The sequence below is a fragment of the Mixophyes fleayi genome, chromosome 1 (genome assembly GCF_038048845.1).
Source record: "Mixophyes fleayi isolate aMixFle1 chromosome 1, aMixFle1.hap1, whole genome shotgun sequence".
Lineage (NCBI taxonomy): Eukaryota > Metazoa > Chordata > Amphibia > Anura > Limnodynastidae > Mixophyes > Mixophyes fleayi.
The window spans coordinates 391,621,105-391,647,606 of NC_134402.1; the positions used below are offsets into that span (position 1 = coordinate 391,621,105).

At 38.1% G+C, this 26,502-nt stretch overlaps 1 protein-coding gene across 20 annotated transcripts in view; it reads right to left on the reverse strand.

Annotated features, from left to right (window-relative positions):
* MEF2C (myocyte enhancer factor 2C) overlaps nt 1-26,502 on the reverse strand; it is a 191,394-nt gene that overhangs the window by 137,351 nt on the left and 27,541 nt on the right. The window contains exon 1 of one of the 20 annotated variants that reach the window (XM_075180672.1): nt 15,223-15,522. The exons of 18 other annotated variants lie outside the window; for them this stretch is intronic. The gene's annotated coding sequence lies outside the window, so the exon portion shown is untranslated. Of the gene's footprint in view, nt 1-15,108; nt 15,523-26,502 lie in introns of those variants that run through there. One more of the 20 variants, XM_075180663.1, reaches the window with a different exon arrangement.

A 26,502-nucleotide genomic window follows, 5' to 3' on the forward strand; every position in this document is an offset into this window, starting at 1 on the left:
AAATAATTATATGAACTTCATAATACTTTACCTGTTCATAAGTTATTAATAAGCAAGAGATGCATAGAGCTTCGCCTATACATTGCACAAGGAGCCTTTTCAGATGGAGAGAAACCAAGGAACTAATTACTTTTGCCTGCAGTACTACCACTTAACTTAAAATGAGCTGAAAAGAACACACACACACGCACACACGCACACACACACATGCACACACATACACACACACACACGCACGCACACACACATACACGCACGCACACACACACACACACACATGCACACACATACACACACGCACGCGCGCGCACATACACACACACACTCGCACACACATACACACACGCACATACACACACACACGCACGCACATACACACGCGCGCTTGCACACACATACACACACACATATACACACACACAGACACGCACACACACACATGCACACACACACACATACATACACACACACACACACACACAAACATACACACACATGCACATACACACACATACATACACACACACGCCAGGATAGATAGAGGGATAGATAGGTGATAAAATCACATCTGCGCCTGCACAGTGATCATACTGTTCTATAGGCTTCTCCTCTATTCACCGCAGGGGAGGGCTGGTAAATTTTAGCCTGGGGGCAAGATTCGACTCAGTAGCCTATTAGGACATTTTAAACGAAAAAAAAAATGCAGGTGGACCAGCCCAAGGTAGCCCACTATGGGATCCCCTCCCCCCAGCCCAGCCTGCCCCTGATTCACCAATGCTTTTGCACTGTTGTAGAGTGTTCTAAGCTGTTCTGTAGTTTTACAGTAGTTGGAGATGTACAGGTGCCTGAGCTCACACGAGCCATTCTCCTAACTGTCCCATGCTTCCACATGTACCTCTCCCACTATTGTTAAACTACAACTCTCAGCAGGGTGATAACAGCAGGAAGAAGAGACATGATGCTGTAGTTCAATGTTAGCCAGGTAGACAAAGCGGTCAAAACCTGTTTATATAACTGTGTGATGGTCAGATTTTGTATATCATTCTTTTACAGTAAAGTTATAATGTACTTTTTAAGTTGTTCACAATTTTGAATTGCTCATATTTGTTTATAGTCTGTCACAATGTTGGCCTAAACATTTAAGGATTTTCCTTTTCTGCTGAAATGGAAGAGAGGTGAGACAGGGCGGTATGGAAAGGTCAGCCAGATTCCAAGTGAGTCCTTGCCTCCTGCTTCTCCACCTAATGGAACTTGTGATTCAAAGGGATGGTCGTCTAGTTGTACCCAATTTGCACTTAATTACAACTGAGAGGTATAAATATGAGGTTAATGGTGATAGATGAGGGAAGAGTGGAAGAATTCCGAAAAACACAGCATCCCTCCCATGGAATGAATCCTCTTTAATAAAGAAGCAGCCGTCTTGTACTGTATATATGAAATGTAGAGGAATGGAACACTGACCTTGTCATTACTGAGATTTAAATTTTTAATGTGTTGAAATGACAGAAGCTAACTGCTGAAATTTCACTGTGGAGATTTCCAAATTAGGACACCATAGATTTCATCTGTGACAAAACTACAAAGTTTTAATTCACTTTAGCAGCTACTTTTTCAAACAAGTAACCTATCCTTGTAGGCACTATATAGTATTAAACAGGTTATACTGTTCACTGTAGGAAAATGCCCCCAAACCTCTAGATTATATCCCTTTAATGTTATTTTGCTTTGTAACCTAGATAAAGGTAGCAGGTGAGTCCGTGTGATATGTCCTCATCAGCTTGATAAGCCATCTTCAGTTTACACTACTGTATTGGCTGTGTAAATTCGTCATGTTAGCGCTGTGATCTCCACAAAACAAATGTGCACCTCCCCTTTGTGGGGCCAAGGCCACCTGTGAAAGCATTGGTTTTAAAATATGGGGCAGCATGGTGGCTCAGTGGTTAGAACTTCTGCCTCACAGCACTGGGGTCATGAGTTTGATTCCTGACCATGGTCTTATCTGTGTCGAATTTGTATGTTCTCCCCGTGTTTGCATGGGTTTCCTCCAGGTGCTCCGGTTTCCTCCCACACTCCAAAAACTTACTACTAGATTAGTTGGCTGCTATCAAATTGACCCTAGTCTCTCTTTCTCTGTGTGTGTCTGTGTTAGGGAATTTAGATTGTAAGCTCCAATGGCGCAGGGACTGATGTGAGTGAGTTCTCTGTGCAGCGCTGCGGAATTAGTGGCGCTATATAAATAGCGGAAGATCATGATGATGAAAATATTTTAGGAGAGTAGGAAGGGTCAGAAGTTTATCAACTAGTCAACTAGAAGTCAATATGTGGCATCATATATAGGTATATTCACTTACATATTATAATAATGGGAACAGGGCTGCTTGACTCGTTCTTAATGGTCCAAGAGATGAGCTAAGTTTAACTGAAAAACACCAGCTTCTACATCAGACATACTAATGCGCATACTTACACCCAAAAATAGGGTAGAGATGCGGCCTGACAATGTTGGTTATAAATACAAAAGTCGTATTACCATATTCATACACAATATAATGTAATGGATGGTTTTACACAACAGAGAATATTGTCCTGACAGTGCTATTATTACATGAGAAGGTCCCTGTTTCCATATAAACTTTAATTACATACAAACCCCCCCCCCACATCCATCTTTTACCACTTTATAAATCCAGTGTGAATCTTCTTTCCTACAGTAGTCCAAATGGAAATGACAACTAAGAAATCTGAATAGAAGACCGCATTGTAACATAATATACCAGCAACACTAAACAAAGAAGTACTGTCAGCTGGAGGGGTCAATACGCAAACAGCGAAGCAGCATTGGCTAGACAGTCCTGCTAGCATTATGATCATCACATATTTTTACACCAGGCCTCCAGTACCCACAAAAGACACACGTTCTAAGAAGTGTATCTGGAGATGTGTTCTATTAGGTCAAAACTCCAGGTGGCTCCGTATTCAACTTACACTTGCCTGTATGTATTTGCAGTATATAAATATATCAATTGTAAAGCGCTACGGAATATGTTGGCCCTATATAAATAAATGATGATGATGATGATATATAAATGCCTATATTTTTGCCCTACAAATGGATGTACATCTCTAAATGGAGCCCTATATGTGCAAGTAATGAAAGCTACTGAGGGGCTGTCTGTTATATATGAGAGTAGGTAAGTATGTGTTCTAGATACAACCACCTGAGCATTCTACATACAACCACCTCAGTGTTCTATATATAACCATCTCAGCTTTCTAGATATAACCACATCAGCATTCTAGATACAATTGTCTCAGTGCTACAGATACAACTGCCTCACTGTTCTAGATATAACTACCACAGTGATCTAAATATCACCATCTCAGCTTTCTAGATAAAAGTACTTAAGCGTTCCAGATACAGTCACTTCTGTGCATTAAGCTGGGTACACACTACAGAAATTTCAACCAACTTTTTATGCCGATCGATTTTACATGCGATCGATGGTCCGATCGCTCGGTCCATGGACTGCATACACACTAGCCTTGTTTAGGACGATAAAGGGAAGAGCGGACGTCCCTTTAGCCACTTTTTACAGCCATGTTTTCGTGAGCAATGACTGTAATTTCGTACTCACTGTTGTGGATCGGTCGGAAGTTTATACACACTACACAGCGGAAACAAGATTGGAACGAAAATATTAAACGGTACGACCAACCAAATGAGGCGACAATCGTCCATTTGAGCAGACTTTCGACCATCGTGTCACTGCTCACACTGACCCGACTTTTGATGTCGGCTGATTGAGCCGATTATTGGACGAAAACAGTGTAGTGTGTACCCAGCTTTAGATACAGTCACCTATTCTGCATTTTTACAGACAATGAAACTTAGCAAGCATTCTGATGAGCTTTAGAAGCTACATTGGAGTCAATGGGAAACGCTCATTACCTGACACAAAAATAATGAGTGTTTCCCATTGACTTCAATATAGCTTCCACAGTTCCTGCAGTGTTCAGACAATCAAGTGTGATACTAGCTTTATAGAAAACTAAAATACAAGTAAAATGTATAGCTATATTAATGCTCTCTTGTTTTTATACATGCTTATGTTTACAATTTTAATGTGGACTGCCTAACAATCAAATAATGCAACTGAGTTAATTTATTTGTTAATGCAGATAAAAATTCAAAATCTAAATCTCACTCTTTGATACATTATTTAGAAAAAGGAAAGTTTTTGCAATATAAATTATATTTAGGCACTTTAAAAATTACATTTTGTTTATTTATTATTATAGGGTGCCTTCCAGGTGGACTTTAAAAACAAAAAAACGAAATAAAAACATATGTTGCTTTTTGCTTTACACCGCATCCATAAGCACTGAAAACAAGTCAGTCATCATATTCCATTCTTATAAATGGTGTTTTCTATAAAAAACAAATAACTGTTCATATGTATTTATAAGCGGTTTTTTTCTATTCAAGTAAATGGAGAAGCGTTTTAGCACAATATCAAAGCATTTAAGATACACTCAAAAAAAAGTGCACCTGGATGTGCCATTGAAGCATCACTACTCTCAGTACTAAAATATGATGCCGTTAAACTGATTATTTAAAAAACTTTAGATAAAATAAATTACCAGCGTACATAGAATAAAGGAGAATTTGTAATTGAAAAGACAATTATTTTACTTTTTTAAAATATGCAAATGAGAAAACATTTAAACTGTTATGGGTATACGAAGTCTTTATGTAAATGCTCAGAATGTAAGACAATATAAAGGGAGAAAATCAGGTTAGCAAAGAATGAAGCTGAATAATGGAATACTAAAGATGGCAAGTCTAAACTCAATAGTTTTCTAAGTACATAAACAGAAAGTAAGATAAAGCAGGTAAAATTGAATTTATAAAATAAGATAAACTATGGAAAAAAACTGCAGAAGATAAAGAGAAATCTCTGAAGTATGCTGTTTTCATCTGTATTCACTAAGGAGGAATAAATGGTGTAGAAACAGCCCCTGCATACCATAAAATGTTACTTGTTTAACAAACAAGAAAGTGCAGTTATACCTAAACAAGATTAATACTGATAAAGCACCTAGCCAACATGGCATTCACCCATGTATACTAAAGGAACAAGTTTCAGTAATTAATAAACAACTATCTCCTATATTTAAAGACTCCTTTATAAACACGTCACTTCCACAAGATCGGAGAAAAGCAGATGTGTCACACATATTTAAAAAAGGAACAAAATCGGAACCAGGAAATTATAGACCTGTGAACTCTGACTACAGTCGTGGGTGAATAAATTGAAATAAAACTGAGGGATACTATTTTGATATATAGTTTTGAAGATAATTTGATAACAAAAAATCTGCATAGTTTTATGAAGGACCAGTCATGCCTAACAAATATGATTAATGTTGCTGATGAAGTAAGTGTCAAACAGGATCTTGGTAGAGCATGTGAAATACTTGTGTTTTACGAGAAAATTCAATAGTTTTCCACATATAAGTCTGGTAGGTAAGATTAGAGTATTAGGTCAAGAGAAAAAGTATGTATATGGAGAGAGAACTGGTTGAACATATGGTAGTTATAAATAGAACATATTCAGAGAGGACTAAGGTTATTAGCTGTGTACCACAAGGATCGCTATGGGGCCCTGTCCTTCCCGGTCTTCATTTTAATGACCTTGAAGATGGCCTAGAAACTAAGGTGTCTATAGTTGCTAATGACACTAAGCTGTGTATGGTTATTAACACGCAGCAGGGTAATAACTTGCTAAAGGAATATTTAGACAACATGGCAACCAGGCCCTAGAAATGACAGATTACATTTAATGTAGATATATTTAGGGTTCTGATCCAGGGCCATGGTATTAATTGTTCTAGTTGCACCTTAAATGGAATATAATTGCCTAAAACTTAAAATGCTGAAAATGAAGTTAGGAATACTAATTGACTGAAGGCTGTTTAGCACTACTCAGTGCCAGGCAGTGGCTACAAAAGTGAATAATATCGTAGGATATATAAAAAGGGGCAGTCAAGCATATAATGCAAACATAGCAATACCATTGTGTCGCTCACTAGTTAGATCATGTATTTGAATACGGGGTACATTTTTGGATACATCACTGTAGGAAAGATATATGAGAACCAGGGGGGGACGGACAACCTCATTAGCATATAAACAACTGTTAGAAAAACTATGTTTCTTTAAAATAAAAGAGAGGAGGCCTAATTAAAATTATATAAATATATTCAATGTTAATACAATTACCTATTTGAACTGTACGTAATGAGGTCCATACAGAGGATACAGAAGTTGCAAAAAGAAGAGAGAAAGATTTACCATCAGCATAAGAAGGGATTCTTTACTGTAAAGGTGATAAATCTGTAGAATCCTTTGTCACTTAAGGTGTGGATGGCAAATTTACTGAGTGAATTTAACATTGGATGCCTTTCTTACAAGAAATTGAATATATAGTTATAATTAGTTGAAGAAACTATGTGTGTGATTGTATCAGGGAATATATAATATTGCCATTTTTGGGGTATAGGTGAGGCTAAATTGGCAACTGTCACACTGGGTGGGGGTGGCTTTTTTTGGATCAACACAATTAAAATTTATTAAAGTTTGAACTTAATGGATTTTTTTTAACCTTACTAATTATGACATGTGGCCCTTAAACCAGTGCGACACAACTGACCTTAAAGTCTTCCTTGTGGCCCTTGGTCATGCTGAGAACCTAATACTATTTTTTAATAGCACCCTGCCCTTCTACACAGTTCATATCAAGGTATCACAGTAGGAGTTTATTTCATCACAGTTGTGGGCCGTTCTATATCACATTCGGGACAGTGCAGCAAAAATAGGTTATTTAAACATATTAAAATATAACCATTTTTATTAACTAGCGATTTATGCCAAGAATGAGAAATGTCCACCATTTCACATTAATGACAGATACGTGCATCCCATTTGCAGTGGGGATAATGATGAGTCTTTACTCCAAATCATATGTAAATCTTTGCAAGTTTTAGAAATGGTATTACATTTTAAAAACTATCCTAACACTAAAAACCACTTGGTATTGGTTCATTAACTATGAACATCTTGCCCAAGAGTACCACAAGCACAAAAGTATTGTGAGTAACTAATGAATAGAGATGTCTGTTTAACCAGCTAGAACGTAATATCTGCAATCCAGTCATCAAGTACTAGGTTTTCCATCAGCTAAAGCAACAATCAATTAGTCAACTTTATAGCTTGGTTCGTTATATGGATAACTGATGATTCGCTCACCCTTTGTGCTAATTTAACTGATACAATACCTATAAAAACTAATTGAATTGCCACTTTAACTTAAACAAATGTTACATGGCAATGAGTGGGCTTCATAATAATAATAATGTATGTTAAAAAAATAATCTGATTTGTTTTTCCTAATTGCGCTAGTGACACAGATGAGTTTAGCAGCAGACGTTCTTTAGAATGTTTCCATACCTTGAAACCGAAAACCTGGGACACTATTTTATCCTAGTTATACTGAGCAGTACAACATTTTTAAACGCATTAATATGACTTACAGAGACCTGCAACCTGCCTCTGCGTAAAGTCAAAGCAGATTATGCGAGTGTCTAGCTAAATTTATGAGCTATTCTCAGTGCTAGCAATATGCAGAATGAGCATCTGCAAGGGAACCCATTAAAATATGCATTAAAATGTATGTATTATGTGACCTAAAAACGCATACCTATAAATTAAGACGTACAAATGTTAGCATGCCTTGTATTTTTAATTTGCATGCTGATTTACTAAATGCATTACTTTAATAGGCAGCTATACCATATTCTTACATTTAAATTATAAAGGTATATCAGCTAAGAAAAGCCCCTAATATTTTATGTTGTGTGATCTTTTTTGTTGCAATTTTTAGAGAAGAATGATTTGTTTCAGATGAATGATTATGTCCCATTGCACCATTACTCGGAGGACTTTCATACATTTTAAGGGACTTTTAAAAAAATAAAGTCCATTTCATGTGTCATTACTTAGCTCCTACAAGTGACAATATCCAAGATAACATAATCTGGGAACTTATTTCTAATATCCATCCCTACCAGCAGCCTCAATTTTAGGGAAATTTTAGTGCAAAGAAGAGTGACGGAACAAACTAAATTCCTATTTTGATATCACAACAGATGTCTTCTAATTCCGTAGTAATTTATAGACATCAGATGCTACTTTGAAGACTGAACTTGATATTACATAAATACAATCTCGTTTTTATTGCATTGTAACATATTACATTTCTGCTCATTTAAATGGTTTGCAACATTTTTTTTTGTTTTGTTACTATGTTATCCCTGTTTATATAGTTCTTATTGTATAAAGTGCTGACCTGAGGTTCTACATGAGAGTGTGGGGTCCACCCTTAAGTATGCTGATGATGATAAAAAGGAGCACACGTTCCTTTCTGAATACACATATGCTAGGTATAGCAATATACATTTTGGATTCCAGTTCCTACAAATGTGAAATTTGCATTTCCTTTGTTGCTTTTTTATAAGATATAAGAAAATAATGTCTTACTTTGCCTTTGTTCCCCATCAAACCTCAGAGCAATGGAACTACTGTATGAGTGGATGCTGCTGTAGGCTCACATCTACTGTACTTTTCTGGGTATAATAGATCACTGACAAAGGGAAGGGTACTTATAGTGTTCACCTCTGACTCGTGCAATAGCAAACAGATCTTTTACCCTTGAGATTACCTGATGAAGACCTTGATCTTGTTGAAACAAATTGGTCATCTCGAGGGAGATGTCAGTGACTTTTAAAAGCTCAGCGTCCCAGAAGACTCTGTACACAGCTAAACAATTCAATCACGATCGGGGGCAACAATAGAACTTGTTATTATGTCCAACTCCAAAACTTAAGACAAATTTTAAACAACTGAGTGGATTTGTGATTTGCCCTAAACCATCTATGCAAACTGAGTACAGCAAAAATCCTACTACTAGGTTACCAATGTGTGTAGGTGGCACCAGAGCCGTAACTTAAAATTCTAGCGCCTGGGGCAAGAAAGACAAACTCTGCCCCCTAGCCCTCAAATTTAACCAAATGAGCCTAAAATATTCCGAAACTGCGCCCCTCTTCAGCGTTGCGTTCTGGGCGATCGCCCCTATCGCACAGCCCTAGTTACGGCCCTTTAATGCCAATAGTAAAAGTCACCTTACATAAGTTAGTGAGGAACCTTCATTTCATCCTGGCTGGGGAGTGGACAAATAGGGGGGGTGTAAAAAAGTCATATAGTCCCCAAAAATTCTTCACATATTTGTAATGCAAATCACTGCAATCTCTTTAACATATAGGAATATCTGTCTACAACAAGGAGCCCAACAACTAATATTTAAGAGCTTCAATTTGAGAGAACTCCATATAGCAGTTCTATATTTACATAATAGACACCTGGGGGTATAATTACTAAACTTCGGGTTTGAAAAAGTGGTGATGTTGCCTATAGCAACCAATCAGATTGTAACTGTCATTTTGTAGAATGCACTAAATAAATGAAAGCTAGAATCCGATTGGTTGCTATTGGCAATATCTCCACTTTTTCAAACCCGCAGTTTAGTAAATATACCCCCTGGTGTTCGTGGAGTGTACACCTTCGAATATTTACAATACTTTAAAACCAGGTACCAACTTTTTGTGTGATATGCTACTAATTACTAACACAAATATCTCTACAATCTTTTGAAAATTTGAATGCACATAAATATTGCATGTCTGGCTGTTACTGTTTGCACCATAATAGGTCCATACATACACAACAGCCTACAGGGCTGCTAACGTTATTAGCCTTTTACAATGTAATACAGTCTATATTACTTGTCACCTTCAGACCTGTATACAATTAAGAGTGTTTATATTACATGCAGTCTTATTGTACATGCAATGAGGTCATGAACATTCCCACCTACCATAAATCATCAGTGTATGCAAACCATATGAAGAATTGACTCAAACATTAACTGTATACCGGCATTTGTGAGTGTATTGTTGCTGGCCTTTGAAAACATGCATGACTGATCATGCTCAAGATGTGCTTAGTTTTAATCTAATGACAAGCATAAAATGATGCAGAGGAAAATCATTGATGTTGAACAGCCTCCAAAATAAAAATACATTCTAGTTTAGCACATGCATCATTCGTATTGGTGGAGAAGCTAAAAAAAATCATTTACGGATTTCTTTTTTATACAGTAGACTGATATTATGTCATCTATAATACAAAGCTATGAGTAGTAAGCAGTAAAAAGTGTCCAGCAAAATGTAGTAAAGATATGGTACAGATTTGAACTGTTCTTTATTGGGAGTACAGATGCGCGTATTCCAAAAAGTTGGTCTTCATCATTTCATATCAATTTCCATAGCCGCTAGTTCACATGATATGAGTGATGTAACATTTAATGGCACTGATCTGTATTGCCATGCTATGGGATCATGCAATATTGAAAGAGTGTTTGGTGAACTTTTGGAGATTGGGTCCTCCAGCTCTCGTTTTAGCAGAAATCCCTGCTCTGGGTAGTTTGGAAATTCACAGAAAATTGCTTTTCACAATTAGATATAAAGACGTGTTTTCCCCAGAATTAAAGATTTGAGTGTTAACCCACATCCTGACTCACGGACGAGAATGATTTGTCACTTTGAAAAAATTATTACTTTTATTATTTTAGCATATTTTTCTTTTATAAGTGGATTTTTAATGTCAAGGCAGATGTTACCTTTAAAAAGTCAGCCTCAAACGCAGTACTGGTTACAATGCACAGCTATGCCAAACAAACACCCACTCGATCAGCTTATACAAAACATATACAGAATAACACACAAGAAAGCCTGACTGTGCCATTTGAAGAAATAAATGCATATAATGTACAATACTGTAAATGCATTGTTATTAGTATCACAGTCCTATGTGTAGGAATGGGCTTAACCTGGATTAGTATTCTCATAATAATTGTTTTGGAATACATGGTTCTAAAAGTGAGAAGTTACAAACACCTTTCAGTGACCCATGCCAAGGAAGTAGGCAGCATTGAGAAAGGTTCTTAACAGTGGGAAATAGGGACTTATATTAGAGGGACAAAGAAGAACAGAAGCAAACACAAAATGGATTATAGATAAGGAGGGGGAACTTCAAAAACACCATAATAGACTAAGAACTACGAAAAAAGGCCACATATCAAACACAATTAAGCATAAACTTTTCAGCATCCTCAAATCCTAGCACTTTTCCGTATTTTAAATATGATTCACTTTAGGGAAAATTAAGATTTTTATGTGTTCACAATTATATTGACTTAATACAATTTATGTAATGGTTTATTTGTATAATGGGAAAATATGTTTTGCTTATCGGATTAAGTATATCTGACAGTTGTGTTGATCTGGTTGGCTGATTATGACTTCATAAGTACTCTACTTGGACAGAGACTAAAGGACTTTTTCAACAACCCTGCAAGCTACATGTCTGTTTCTGTGTGTGTGTGTGTGCGTGCGTGCGTGTGTGAGTGTGTGTGTGTGTGTGTGTGTGTGTGTGTGTGTGTATGTGCGTGTGCGTGTGTGTGCGTGTGTGTGTCTGTGCATGTATGTGCATTAAACTATAAATTATTTAGGAGCTTATGCCCAGATCTATACTTATATTCTGCACATTCTGTCCACAGTTTACACTAAAGTGACACCGGTCAGAATTTACCATGAACTTATAAAAATTAGATATTTAAAGTACTGTTCGCATTTGTTAGTTCTTTATTTGGTCAAACACTAGACATTAGATACAGTTTTAATGTATTTCATAATGGCATTAATGTAATATTTTTAATTCATTATTTTCGATTGCTTAAAAATGTATTTAATCATTTTCTTATTTCACTATGACATATGTAGAGTATATCTAGCTTTGTATACCAGGCAGCATATTTTCAGTTAATATGTCCGGTAATGGCAGAATTCTAACCTAATCTCAAAACAATCTCGTACTGATAAAAAGTTGGTGCCAGGTCTGTATAATTACCCCCTTTTAATTTCTAAAATTCAAACAAAATAACTTTTTTTTTATATATATATAAAATATTAAATTGGAATAATTTATGAGGAATACATATCAAAGTACTAGACAATTCTATATTCTGTACCACATCATTAGAAGATACGTTGAATGTTATTGCCAGAATAATGCAACATATGTAGGTTAATTAAACACATACATAGATGTATTAAAATGTAGTTTCGTTGGAAATTGTTCAATATTTGAATACATAATAACTGTTCTTTTTTTTTTTTTCCTTTTCTTTTTGGCAAGAGTTGCATTTAGCTATGACTAAACAGGGATAAGTCCTCCTTAGGCTATAATCAAATAACCAAGAAGTGTGCTAGCATGTGGAACAACTATCAGATGTTATCTGTGGTCGATCAGAGTGACAAGTGAACTGCTTAATCCTTCTTTAATCCGGCACACAACACTGTGTTACTCCTGTTCACTCTATTTGAGGATCAACAAAGCTGATTTGATTTCATAGAAATGACAGATTCAACTAAAAAGCCAAACTCTATGGCACTCCAGCCAATACTGCTGCAAGATGGATGTACCCTAGCAGAGATACTAAATATTAATCACCTGACCTCGAGCACTGTTCAGCTCCGCTCATCTGAAGAGTACACAAAGGTACACGTGAAAGTAAAATCCATATATATATATATATATATATATATATATATATATATAGATAGATATGTGTATATATATATATATATGTATATATATATATATATATATGAAATTTAATCTAAATTGTGTAGCAATAATACTACTAATGAAAATAACCTGCCAAATAGCCATCTAACCCCGTGAATAGATCCCTTCCTTACTAAATAAATTAACCCCATAAAAATTAGTTTATTCTCTATGTTGCCTGAGCCAAATTATAGCTTTGCTAAACTTTACTAAACAGATTAAATGTAAACATGTGTTCATTGTAATATTAAGGAACATCTCTAATCTTTATAATGAACTACTGCATTGAAGGTAACACTAACTAAAGGGACAGCTAATAATTAAATAATAGTCAAAAATGTTAACTGGAAACAAGGAGGTGTTCTTTCCACATATACATTTTTTGCTGGTATATTAAATTGAGAGAGACATTTATGAAATTACTTGTTACTGCACTGCCAATTAGCTTCCATATATATTTGCAAAGTACTTTAACAAAAGAAAAATATTACCCAGATACTATATTTTTTTCTGTATCATGAAATAACATGCTTTACACTAGATGTATACACGATCACAAGCATGGGTGTACTGACAGCTATGTCCAGGATTAAATTCAAGGCAAGACTTTTAGATCAGTCTCATAATTGGACCACCATTGATTTAGGTAGAAGTAATTGATGCATGCATTCTCAAGTAACCGGGCAATGTTCATTTACCCTGATTGTTAATGTTATGCACTTACAATAATTCCTTGCTAATATAACCTTTAACATAATAGAAAAGTTCACTGGTCTACTACAGATAACAGATTTTAAACTATCTTTATATGTTAGCAATGGCCTATATTAAAGCATGTGCTTAATGCATAGAATTGGCATCAATTTTTAATTTGCAGTTTTTACTGCTTATGTGTTGATTGTTATGTACGTGTAACAATACAAAAAAACACTAATATGCAATATATGTGTGATGAAAAGTCGAATATTGATGTAAAGGCCAAAATCCTATCCGATTTTTCCATAGTTAATGCCGTACATTCCAGCTTTTCAACATAACAAAAATACAAAACTACATGAGCTCTTAATGTGAATGGCGTGTGTGATGTGGTTGATCACAGGTGGTTATAGTGTCACAGGCTGCCAAGATTTAAGGGATTATACTTATTATGTTCTATATAAACATCTTAAGCCAGTAACCACAATATGCATCCTACTATTACAAAAGTTTTTTAAGTGCCAGAGAAAACACACAAGTCACTCCCCTGGGCCAGACTGGTGATGACAATAAACACCATTCTGTAGAAAGTTTGAAGCCAGTTGTATATAGCATGAACAAATCTCATTGTTAGAATTGTAGCAGTGACTGATGATGTGTCTCAAATATTGTTTAGAGCAACCAGTGTCCAGGTGAAAAGTCTCCACTGAGTGTGTGTATGTTGCCCTAGCCCCCAACAAATTAACAATCTCCCTTTTAACTAAACTCCGGCAGTCATTTGAAACTGAAAATTACAAAAACTGAAATAAAACATGACATGACCCTTCAAGCATATAAATCATTCAAAGTTTGGTTTCACTATCATCATTATTTATTATTTAGCAACTGTGGTGTTTTAAGGTTAAGAATGAGGTTAATCCTTGCAAGAATTGAGTGTACAAGATGAGGCTCTGCTGATTGCAATTTTAACTGCCTAATTAAAATAGTATAATGAACTTCGGATTTAATCTTCAAATAAATAGCATGGCTCCTGTGACAGTAACAATCTGCAGTATATAATGGCAGCCGTGTATTTATTAAGAGCTCAAGTGGCAATAAATGACCTTTTGGTGACATCTAAGAAGATAGTAAACTAATGTCAAGTTTTGGAGGAATATGTGAGTATCTATGATTGCATGTTCATAATAAAGCAGGCATGGGTCCTAAGCACTGACAGGCAGTGCTCACATCCTGTAGGAAGTGTGTGTTATTGCTACAATATACTTATGCAACCTGATCTGCTTTGGAAAATGATAAACTGGATACAAGTGGAACAAGGTCATCGCTTGCTGTGAAAAGTCCAAACAGGACTGCTAGGTTCAGTAACTGGCACTGGCCATGTCATGTATGGGCACTTTAAGCAGATATAAAAGGCAAACCAGCAGGGATGAGAACTGAAAGTGTCTCCGGCTTTTAAACTTTTATCTGAAAAGCTGGCAGTGTGCTGGGCTATACTAATTAATATCAGTGAGAAGACAAGCGCTGTGCAGTCTGCAATTTACCAACACAGAATGCATCTACAGTTGAAAATGATATCTCCAACCTAGACAGCCGAAAACTCTACTCACATATGTCATCTGCTGATGTTACTAGTCCTTGAAATGTTCTCCTCTCATTGGAATAATAGCAGGGATGGAAATTAAAAAAAATAAAATAAAAAATAAAAACGGGGCTCTTCTTACTTCTGAAGCTTGGGTACTGTATGTCTCCACTAATTCTCTGTGCAGCAGCTCTGAAGCACCAACTCAATCCAATAGTGGGCAGAGGGTGTCTGTGTACAGTCAGCAGCACTAAAGTGGCTTCTCTGCTGCCAGGATGAAAAAGTAACCGGAGTCGTCCTGTGTGCGTCCAGGAAGGAAGTGACAGGAGACGAATGGGAAAAAAGGAGCTCTGAGCCTTTGTAACATCGAGAGGAGGAAAAAGGCAGTGGATTTAAAACTGAGTGCCTGGCGAGGTGTCGTTTTCTTACCTCCTCCTCTGCTTCTCCCCCTCTCTGTCTTTCTTCCTCTCCCTCCCTCTCTCTTCTTTCCTCCCCTGTTCACTCCCCCTCTTTCTGCTCTCCCTTGTTCCTTTCTTCCTCTGGATAGATAGCTTCCTATTTTTATCTCCACGCTACCTTCCCGTTATTTTCCTCACCCCTCTGTTTCCTCTTATATGCTTTTAATCAGTATGTCTGCTAATTTCTCTTCTCTCTGTCACTCTTTTAGTCTACCCCTCTCTTTCACTGTCTGTTCCACCAGTTACCACCAGTGACTTTAGTGCAATAATCACTTTCACTCTTGGAAATAGAGAAGTGTGGGGCGGCCCCGGTAACAGCAGCCTGAGCATTTATTTTTTTATTACAACAAACATATACAGCGCCTCACCTCCAGCCTCCACTAGATTGATAAATTACTCCGCTCCACTACTTTAATTATGTATATGGTATGCAGAATAAATCACCCAACTGCAGCACCTCAATCAAGCACTTTTAAATGATAATTGCGTCTGGGTGAATCAATCTTTTCATTTCTGACATTTTGCTAATTTTAGTTTTGCAGTGTTAATGCTCTGCCAGGAGGAGTCCTAATGACAATTCTGCTCCTCACACAATTATTTCACAGGCTGAGAAGCTGCCTACCGAACCTGGGATCAGAAGTAACTGATCTCACTGGCAGTCCTCACAAGCATGTGTCAGTTGTGAAAGCATTGCTGGTTGCTACACAGATTTTTTTTTTTTTTAAACTTCATCATCATCATCATCATCACTAATTCCACAGCGCTGTACAGAGAACACACTCACATCAGTCTTATTCTACAGCCACCATAAGATTGCATTTTGGTGTTATCATCATCATGATCATCATCTATTTATATAGCGCCAACATATTCCGTAGCGCTTTACAATTGAGTTATGATAAATTCAAAAGGGATCATTTGCGAACGGCAAAAATAAAATTGGGCCTGTAGAGCGCTTTTATTTGCGCAAGTGCACCCACCGTATTGCCCAGTAAGCACGTATCAATGTGAACACCCACAACACAGTCTTTGGTATAGTCTCGTTAATATCAATCTGTATCTACTTTTGGGGTTGGAGACTAAATCTGAGTATTAGCCGGGTGGAAACAGTAAAAACGTCACTACAAAATCCAATCATCCTGCCATATCAGTTTCACTCTTTGGGGCATATTCAAAACGGAATGGCCATAAAAGCACCCCACGGTGATATAACATTGCGGATCACCCCCCCTAGAGGTGCAAGGAGAAATTTGTGATGTTGAGGTACCGGAGTACCTGAAAATGTGCGATTTTCGGAGGAACATCGAGGCTAACTGAATATGCCTCTTTGCATTATTAATTTTTTTTCTTCTAAATTATAGTTTGGTTTAGCCTAATCTTTATCAATCTGCGTCAATTAAATGGATTGGCTATTGCCGCATATCGCAGCATTTAAAAATCTTGCGTCAGTGCAAATAACATTAAAACATCTGAGGATCAGCTGAGTGATACTGAACTGTCCAGTGTTGCTGTCAGCGGTAAAAGAACGCATACTGCCTCGCCAACCAGTCTTCCTGGCATCAGCGCATGGGTGACCTGGCTTGGCCGGTTCACGCATGTGCAATGGAATTGGAAACCGGACTTGGGATTCCAGTTTCACTTTGGGAAAAATAGAAAAAATATGTAAACAGTAGAAAAATGATAATTACTTTAATATACTTGTACCACTACCCATGATAGATAGGAAGAAGCCCTAGCTCTGTCAAAATACCCATTTTTGCCACAGAAAGAGATTTTCTACCATTCCGAAATAGGTCTCTTACTAAAGTGACCTCCACACTCAGCTGGAACCCTGAGCAGTTGCTGCAAGCAGCCGTTTTTTCGAGGGCAATTAAGCTGACCAACTTTTTAGATGGAAGTGGTAATGCAGCTTAAAGTAATGATGACAGTGAGAGACCATGAAAAATGAAATCTCGCAATCAGTGGGTAAACCACCCGAACTGCCCATCTGTACAGACGCCACCACCTTGGCCCACAAATTCATGCATGTACCTCTAAAAATGGGAGTTTCTGTGCAAAAGTACATGTGTGGCATCACAAAGCAGTATTTGCACTGCATGTTTGTGATTGAGCCCTATTGTCTAAAAACATATATTTAAACGCTAAACTGTTTAGGTAGTTATTAAAAATAAGATTCCGTTTGTGACAGGGATAGATATGTTTTGCAAGTGTAGATTTTTAGTGGCCCCATTCAGAGCACATTTTAATTCAGTGTATTTTATAACTATTTCTAGGTCTTGTCCAAACTGCCATTCCTTAGCAAGTTTATGGTGTCTATCTAATATGACAAATCAAATTAAAAACGCTTCCCCATAGAGTTCTATAGGATTTAAAACAAAAAAACTCCTAAATATATGAATGTGCTTTTTCTTTTTAAAAATGTCATAAATAAAAATTATATCGGTTTAAATTGTGTTTTAAAAACACCAGTATTTAACAGTCATCTGTGAGAGCACTGTCCATACGGGACAACATTTAGCATTACTGAAGTCTAAATTGTCTCCCAGGAAATAGAGCAGGTCCTCTTGGATCTAATTTTATAAATCCTTGATGATTTGCAGCTACTTTCCGATTTTTTAAAATCATTACAAACGTTTGTTTTGAACGTACACTGTAACCAGTTTTAATTAATGTAGAATGTGGTGTATTTGCCATATTAAATTGATATATTAACTATATTAGGTTATGCAGAGGGATTATGTATTTAACATTTATTTGTTATACACGTTACTGAAGAGTGTATTTAGCAATGACATCTTGCTTAATGGGATGTGTGGAAAATTGGAGATAACTGGATGGACATGGCCAGGCCCATCCAATAGTAGCTGTATCTTTCCAGCCTGTGAGCTGTTTGAAGACAGGAAGCAGAAATTGGGGAAGATAAGTCAGGGCTGCTACAGCAGTTTTACTCTATGCAAATAAACAACTTCCTTAGAAAAGCAGTTCTGGTGTTTAGATAAAGAGACTAGACTAATGTAACTGGTCTAACACTACCATATCATTATCCTAACTAGATCTGATTATAAGGCATTTGTTTGTTCCACTTTTCCAAAGCATCATTTCCACCACCAACTTTGTTTAAAGATTGTCATTATTTCCAAGTGATAACTACGGAATCCCCAGAGTTCATGCTGGATGCAGACTGAGACCAACCCATACACTGAGTAGGAGTTAAATTGGGTCACTTCTGTGCTAATTATTTTAAAGGACTTATTTTGCACATATATTATGAAATGTGCACATATATTTTATAATTTTTTTAATATCAAGTATTTCATATTGGTCTATTTAATTAAATATCATTTAAATGCATAATATAACTTATAGAGAAAATGATATTTCATAGGTGATTTCCCCTATCAACCATTGTGTGTGTAACAGTGGAGACAAATAGGCAGTTGTTACAGGGATTGATCAGCCAAAACTACTAATTGTCCCCCATCCTCCTATCACACCCCTCCGATCTCCCTGCTCCCAGGAAACAATGGGACTGGTTTACAAACCCATGTTGCCATATGACTCACCTGTTCTACTGTAATGTGGGTAGAGTGCTGGAAAATCCCTTAGGACGATCATGTTAATATGGACCCCTCTAATTACATACAATTACATAACACCTTTAAATCTGTAAAACCTTTAATCAGTAATTTTGTACAAAGAATGAGAGGATATATTGACATAAGTTAATAAGTAAGGTAAAACCATATTTTATTTACAGTATAACTTCTAGTGGAACAGTGCCCCTACTGGACAAAGTTATCATGAAAATTAAATAGAAAGCAGAGCTCCCTTGTTTCAGTGTTTTCAAAGATATTATAAAGTAAAATAGAATATAATGGGGCATATTCCGCGGGATCGCGCCGGAACGGGCCGCGAAGTCAATCCCCGGTACTGAAATAACGTGGATTTTCGTTCGCACCCCATAGGGTTGCGTACGAAAATCCGCGTTATTGCGGTACCGTATCACCGGCAATACTGCGCAGGTTTCGCGGTGACGCGCATTACCACGAACTGGAAAGCTAATTGAATATGCCCCAATGACTTTAAAGTAGGTAATCTCTCAGCATATGGCACATTAAGGCAGCAATTTCAGGCAGGGTGAAACATTCATCCTACCTGGGGCCCCAGAGCTGCTCCATGCAGCAATTTTTCAATGCTCCATGGTTTTCTCATATCCATGGCCAAAAATTGGAGTTGTGTGATGCTGCAGAGGAGGTGGCAGAGGAGGTGGGGATTGCAGTGGTAGGACCATTAAGAAGACACAATCTCTGTGATATCACAGAAATTGCAGCTTCTGATTGGTTCTCCTGCTCATACCCCACCTGCACAGTCCTGGAAAAGTGGTGAGCAGAAATAATTTCCTGGAAGCGCAGTTTTTATATTATAATAATAGTCAGTCAATGGCTGCATAAGAGTAGACCTGAGACAATCTCTTCAGGTTAAAAAAAAAAAAAAGCTAAAATAGCAAAAATTTAAAAACTGACGAAAAATATAAATTCACCTTTGTTTATTGACCCTATGGGGCCGATTCAATTCTGCCGCGAATAGCGCGGCGTTAACAGTATTACTGTTAATATGGTAATTTTACCCTTATCCTCAGGGAGCCGCAAGTAAAAATCCACCGCTGAAAATACCGTTAAGGGTAATTATGCGCAGTTTTACCATATTAACAGTAAAACTGCTAATGCTGCATTATTCTCGGCAGAATTGAATCGGCCCCTATAAGACAGTGGTGGGTAACAGGTGGCCACCATTGTCTCAATGATATTTTACCTGCAACCACCAGCTCTATGCTCTTTATCTGACTTAGCCTCTGCTTTGTTATAAAGCAGAGAATAAGACTGTCAGCTTCTGTCACATGACCTCCTTTACACACTAAAGGGAGGTTAGGTAGTGCAACCAATCAGATGAGGGTATGGTGAGTGTACAGTGTATTCTGAACCACATGCTCCCACTCCTTCCTCTGCAAGCTGTGGCTGTCATGGTAAGTATTTATAGACTGTTAGTGAGTGGGAGGCATGTGGGAAGTGCCAGTGAGTGGGGGGCATGTGCTGAGTGCACCGATTTCTTGGAATGTAAAGAATGCCAGTGAGTAGGGGGTCATGTGAGACTTGCCAGTTTTTTTATGGCATATGGGGAGTACCATTGAGTGAGGGCATATGGGGAGGTCATGGAGCGTGTGTAGAGATGCGAGTGGCATGTGGAGGCATGTCCTGTGGTCCGAGTGACATGTGAGGAAGTTTTAGGGTACTTGTAGGATCTGAGGGCCTGTGGTGTTCTGAAGGCATTTTATGTCAAGTGGGGGTCTTAGGACATGTGGAGGAATTTTGGATCAAGTGGGCTATGTGTGGGGCATTTTATGCTGAGTCATTGGAGCTGTTTTTTTATTCTTAAAATTAAGGTTAATGTGCAGCTTTTTTAAAGGTTGGAAGGCTACACACGCTGCATTTGGAATATATTAGGATGTCCATCACTGCTATAATCGCATCCAACCCATTGTAAATTATATATTTGATATCCCTGTACTTGGGAGAGCTAGGTAAGTCAAGAATAATTTTGTAGGCTTGTATTTTTTTAAGTAAAAGAAATTATGATGTGTACAATGAACTTTTTGCTATATCAGTCACTCTTGTTTATAATGCTGACCTTACTTTCATCTTACCACCAGGTATCTTCAGGGAATGGGCATATTAAAATGCTTTAATTACATTATATGTAAGTCTCTTTATAACACCAGTTAATGTCTGTAAAGCAGCTCTCTCTGCTAGCCATGGGACTGCTGCTTGTTTCCATTTGTAAAATGATTCCTGAAGGACTGTGTGGCCTCGTGTTCCGCACGGCCACACTCTTCTCTGCAGTTTGACACATGCTGACTTTCAGCCAACTCCAGACTTGCTCCTGTCAGCTGTATTGTGGTGCGCTACCCATTTTGACAAGGGAAGAACCACATACCATTTTCCCCATGCTCTAGAGGTAGACGAGCAACACGATGGAGTGAGTGAATGCGAGCGTGGCTTGTCCTTTACCAGCATTGATTTATAGGAGATTCCTTGAATTGAAGCCACTGTACCCGAGCAGTGAACGCAGTGTAGCATTCTGGGCCAGAATGCTTGTCATCCATATCCATATAGAAGTCTGTCCATGCAAACAGCTATTTTAGAACCCGGAGGGGAGGACAGAAATTTCCACTGTTGCTGCATTATTAAGAGAGCTCTTGTATTGTGGTATCAAGGTGTTGGGTAGGTTGAGCAACCAGAAATCCAGACAGTCCGACTTTCCACCAAAATGGGACAATTTTGGGGCATGCCCACGATATGTGAAATAGGGAGCACAACTCTACACTACACCTTCAACAGGACCCAGAGACACCCGGATACATTTGTACAGCTGGTTAGGACTTCCGTACCATTAGGAGAGTACCTTGAACAATGTAACTATGTTTATACTACTAAAAGGATAGTGAACTGAAAGGTTTTGGGCCATTACTTTTCTAGTCAGCCCCTCAGATCCCTTTCCTATAGTCTAGCTTAAAACTGCTAGTGATAAATGTATATAATGTATGTAAAAGTTTTAAATGAGTAGTCTAGAGCTACGGTATAATTGGGGTCCTGCAGAATTAGGCAGAACTCCTCAAAGAAACACATTTCTCCTTGCATCTGACCTCTGTATTTAGTTTATAGAAATGGGATACATTGGACATTGGAACCACAGAGAGCTATGGCGGTTGAGGATGCACAAACACACTCCCTCTCCTCTTTCTGCTCCTCTTACACTGTCAGTCACTGCACTACAATGACTGTTGGAAGGAGATATGGCTGGCGCTACCATTCGGCTAACCTAGATTGTTGCCTAGGGTGCCAAGGTTTAGGAGAGGTCTAAAACACAGAGTGACATAATGTCTGGTCAGCACCAAATAATAACACCCTACTAGGCGGCAGTTCCCCCACCCGTCACTCGTAAATGGAGCCCTCCCTTCGAGTGTGCAACTCCAGGGAGACTCATATCAGCCTGCACACTGGGGAAGTGAGTAAAGGTATGTTGGGAGCCAGGAGTTGAGGTGAGAATCTCGTATCTGCAGACCCAAGGATGGAGTCACCTCACGCATACAGAGAGCTCTATGTTCCTGTCCATACATGCAGAAGCAATGCTATTATTAAATCCGAATTTGTGATTTCTTATAGGAAGTAGCAGATATAGGTTCACTCTTAAGCATACAGATTTGATAACATTTAAGTATGCTTAATTACCAGCAAAAACAATGTTTAAAAGCCCACATATAACTTATTTTAAAATGTAACTGCAACGATATTAACATTACATAAGCAAAACCAGGAGATTTAGAAGATACACACAAAACAGTTCCATCTTCAAGTTGATGACTTGCGATGAATGGTGAAAAATAATAAATAAATTATTAACTGAATACAAAAAACAGCCCCCCAAACAAAAGTGTTACTAGCACTAGCTCTTATAGCTTTGTCTGTCAGCAGCAATTTCTGGGGGGACAACAGCGTGGAGCACCCATCAAAAAAGCCTGTCCTTTATACCCAGTCTTGTTTTATTACTGCCAATTGTAGAGCGCTACAGAGTATGCTGGCACTATATAAATAAATGTTGATAAATAAATAGTTTCAGTGTAGTTCCTAGTGGTTAGTGGTGATACAGCAGATAAGGTCTCACCACTACTAACCAATACAGAGCGACTTACCCACACTCTGACCAATCAGAACAAAGCCAGTCTGACTTGATTAGAGTCTAACATGCAGCGGGCGTTTCATTAGTGCTGCAGTTCCTCGTGTCATCGTCGTCCAACATTGCTTTTTATTCTTTCCAAAGGTATTTATGAGTTGCAAGAAAGAAAAGGTTCCATCCAATGATTTATATACAATGTTGAACTAGGGTGTATGGGGCAGTTTTTTGTCATTTCACTAAGGGACTTTTTACATGGTGTGTTGTGTATTTTACTGTAATTTTGTACAGGTGCTCTACAGTGCTAGCATGTGGGGAGTTTGACTGGGGCGGTACACCTGTCAAACCGTAATGCAGGTGTCCTAAGGCGAGCTCAGGGAGGACAGAAACCTCCCGTGGAGCAGAAGGGCAAATGGGTATGTTGATACTTGTAGTTCTACAAGCACCAACATACTCAAACAATATAAATATGCCATGGCTTGCTTGGGCCTGTAGTGCACCAGCAAAATGACTTATTGAGTTAACACCTCTCACCCACCACCATCGGAGTGTTTGTGAATAACTTCAGTGCCTTCAGGAAGGGAACCTGATTCCATAGGGAATTCAGCCCCTGCTAACTCTATAAGGGCTGGTGACTTTTTTTGGGGAGGCTTGGACACAGTTTAAAAAAATATATATATTTATATTTATTGTTTATTTATTTCTCCATGCTGATGATCATCACCACCAGGCTCTCCCCTTGTTTTGTATTCCAGCTGTACCTTTTTCCTCATGTCTGTTCCCTTTGTTTTTTTCTGCCCTCTGTCCCCCTTGTGGTTCTCATTTGTTTTCCTTCCCAATACTCCATTACTTGATCCCCTCCCCCTCTCCTAATTAAAGGGTCTGTTTATTAATGGGCTGCAGTAACAATCATTATGTATTGCTGCAAGTCGCCTTTTGATAAATTACGCGGTTTGCAGCCCCCGTAGAGGTCTACGGGGACTGCAGTAGCAAAGCGAAAAGTAGGTTAATGTAGGAGAAATCTCTGATCGTTCCTCTGTTAAACCCTTGATAAATTAAGAGAAGGCCCGTGAAAGCTATTCTCCGGAGAAATCAGGCGTTATCTTTGGATTTTTAAGCTATCGCAGTTGGAGAACTAGACCCTGAGTCCCTTGCACACTTGCAACTTGGGTTACTGGACCACAGCATTGCAGTCTGTGTAAGATTATTTATTTATATAAAGCCAATCATCATTATACGGCCCTCTATAGAGAATATCATTCACATCAGTTCCTGCCCCATTGGAGTTTACAATCTAAATCCCCTACCACACTTACAGCCAGCCAAACTGGAGGAAACTCGCACAAACACAGGGAGAACAAACTGCACACAGGTAGGGCACTGGTGTGAATCAAACCCATGACTTCAGCTCTGTGAGACAGCAATGTTAACCAGTGTACCGCCCAGGACATACATTTTTATTTTGCAGATGCGTTTTATGATAATCATCACTACTGTGATACAAAGGTTTGTTTGCTGCAGTAGAGAAATATCTGTGACATATATGGGATACAAAAATCAGGCACAGCAGGGTGAAAGATGTGTTAAAAAAATATACGGTCAGTTGTAAAAGAAAATATACCCTCAAATTTATGTTTTTATAAATCAGGCCATATTTAACAATCATCTGGTCCTCATCAAATACTAATATTTTTATAGATCTATATAGCCAATAACAGATTTTAATTTTGGCATCATTTAGTCAACAAATATATTAAACCTGAAGAAGCCATATGTGAAAAAGTAAATGCACTTATTATTCGGGATGTAATCGAAATGTCGACAGTGAACATATTGACATTCAGAATGTTGACACCATAATGTTGACATTCAGAATGTTGACATGCTCATTAGGTCGACAAGATTAAAATGTCGACATTATGAATGATGTACTTACTTTTCACTCATGGCTGCTTCATATGAAATAATAATAACAAAGTGAAATTTAATAAGGGTTATTTTCAGATGAGGTTAAATTTATGAAATTTTAAGACTTGGGGTCTATTTATGAAGCAATCAAGAAAAAAAAAAAAGGCTATTACACTGTCTCATCCCAATTAGCAAAGGCTTAACACCAGAGGAAGCAGACATTCCTCCAGCCCTAAGCATTCTTTAGCTCTTTAGCATCACCTCCATAGACTTTCACCACTAGCACTAAAAACTTACTTACCTTTTACAATGGAGTGCAGTCCTATTGGAACCTCTTCCCTGGCTGCCTGCGTCTCCCGTCATTAGACCAGAGTTGACTCTTCTGCACGTGAGCAACGAAATATCGACACATAAGCTGTAATTAAACTGTCAAATCTAGGGAGCCTGTCCCTCTCACAAAATGGGTAGCACAGTGGCTTAATGGTTAGCACTTCTGCCTCACAGCACTGGGGTCATGAGTTTGATTCCCGACCATGACCTTATCTGTGAGGAGTTTGTATGTTCTCCCCGTGTTTGCGTGGGTTTCCTCTGGGTGCTCCGGTTTCCTCCCACACTCCAAAAACATACTGGTAAAACATACTGGCTGCTAATAAATTGCCCTTAGTCTCTCTCGGACTGTGTATGTAAGGGATTTAGATTGTAAGCTCCAATGGTGCAGAGACGGATGTGAATGACTTCTCTGTACAGCGCTGCAGAATCAGTAGCACTATGTAAATAGATGATGATGATGGCAAAAAAATAAGAGTTTCATTCCAGAGAGGATTTTTCAGCAGCTAAATATTCTTAAAAAGTGTCGGTACAACTTTCTGTATCAGTTGGAATAATTTGGCCCTTTTTTAGGTGAGAAAAATGCTGTGTGCCTTGATAACTGTGTCTTTTTCATCATCATCATCATCATCATCATCATTTATTTATATAGCACCACTAATTCCGCAGCGCTGTACAGAGAACTCATTCACATCAGTCCCTGCCCCATTGGAGCTTACAGTCTAAATCCCCTAACATACACACATTCACACACAGATAGAGAGACTAGGGTCAATTTTGATAGCAACCAATTAACCTACCAGTGTGTTTTTGGAGTGTGGGAGGAAACCGGAGCACCTGAGGAAACCCACGCAAACACAGGGAGAACATACAAACTCCTCACAGATAATTATATCCATGGCCATGGCTGGGAATTAAACTCATGACCCCAGTGCTGTGAGGCAGAAGTGCTGACCACTTAACCACCGTGCTGCCCATTATACCACCCATTATACTACCTG